A 1,600-nucleotide genomic window follows, 5' to 3' on the forward strand; every position below is an offset into this window, starting at 1 on the left:
AGAGATTCAAAAACTCAGCAAACACATCCAGTATTGTAGCCTACTTTTTTCTTTTTTCTTTTTTTTTTTTTTTTTATTTTTTTTTTTATTTTTTTTTTTATTACTTGGTGTTACTTCCACTCCTTTTTACTTAACTGGTCCATGGACTGACCTTGCAAAACATTTATACTCTGATTTCAGCAGTCACTTCCCCTAAACCTCTTGCAACATACAAGTGTTTCTTTTTTTTTTTAATCCCCTCTCTAAACCTTGCTAAATGAATAAATAAACAAATGCCTGCCAATTTAGGTCGACAAATTCCTTTCTCTGTGGTCTGCTTGTTTTTACATCACACTTTTTTTTTCCCCCCATATTTATCCCTTCCATGATCATATAAGATTATGTCTTTTAAGGACTAAAATTTGTACAAATAAATTATTCTGCAATTCCTTCTGCATCATATGCTTAGTTAGAAAACAAATTCATGTTAGTTGTGTGTAAAAATGAACTTCTCTGCACATATAATTCAAAACATATGTTGCAAACAATCAAAATAAAAAGCAAGCAAAAGTACAGAGTGACTTAGGGGTCACTCACTGGTTCTTATAGAAGACCACCAACTACCCACAGCAAAGGAAATGTATTTGATCACGTTCCTCATGATGTTGAAGCATTTCAGTATCACACGAGAAATTATAAGATGGAGAAGATTTGAACGGATTGTAAGATAAATAATGAACTTTCCAAAGAAAAATACAAAACTATGCAAAAAGTACTATATGCCTAACAAAGGAGCTTCTCATGGGTTTATATAAGCAACCATCTTATTAACAGTTTCATGAAATGTCTTGGCTGTACAAGGGTTCTCCAGTGGAAATGTAGATCATGAGAAGAGAATTATTTGAGATTGAGAATTAGGGGGGGGAGGAAATTGTAATAGTACAAAGTGCTCACAGGAGATGGACACAAAACAGCTACAGGCCAGATGTCCCACTGTGGTGATGTCTGACTGGATGGAGTACACACAGATCCATCTTGTATATGACAAAAACCCACATAACATAACCAGCTTAAAAATCACACAAAAAACATAAAAATCACTAGCTTAGTTAGTGTGCTGCTATAGGATAAAAATTACTGTCTACAGAACAGATCTCAAATCAAACCTCAAGTCCACAGCATTTACAGCAGTTAAAACTTTTTCTCTTCTTTAAGTGCAGGTGGAATATATATTTTTTCAACTTTGGGCTATGTTTTCTGTCACCAATTCTAAGAAATGCTCTTAGTAAAACTGGCATTCATCTCTTTCTCCTACAGTAATGACTTCAGAGAGCAAAATGCCTCTTCCTTTCCCTTCCCCTTGACAAATGACTCCTGTGGAGAATGAACTCTCACCGTGCTCCATGACCCTGTGATGATCGACTGCATCCAGTTTGCAGTTACTGGGTCACATCTTATCAGTAAATGGATATTTCATGCACCTGTCAAAGCTGCAATTTCTCCAGATTCAAGTATTAAATAGTCTAATGTCGTGAAACTCAAACTGGTTCAGGTTTTGCCAAACTGCTTTTGGGTTATTAAACCACTTGTCAAGTAATTATGGGCCTGAAACACAAAGATA

Source organism: Sylvia atricapilla, chromosome 9, assembly GCF_009819655.1.
Source record: "Sylvia atricapilla isolate bSylAtr1 chromosome 9, bSylAtr1.pri, whole genome shotgun sequence".
NCBI classification, from domain to species: domain Eukaryota; kingdom Metazoa; phylum Chordata; class Aves; order Passeriformes; family Sylviidae; genus Sylvia; species Sylvia atricapilla.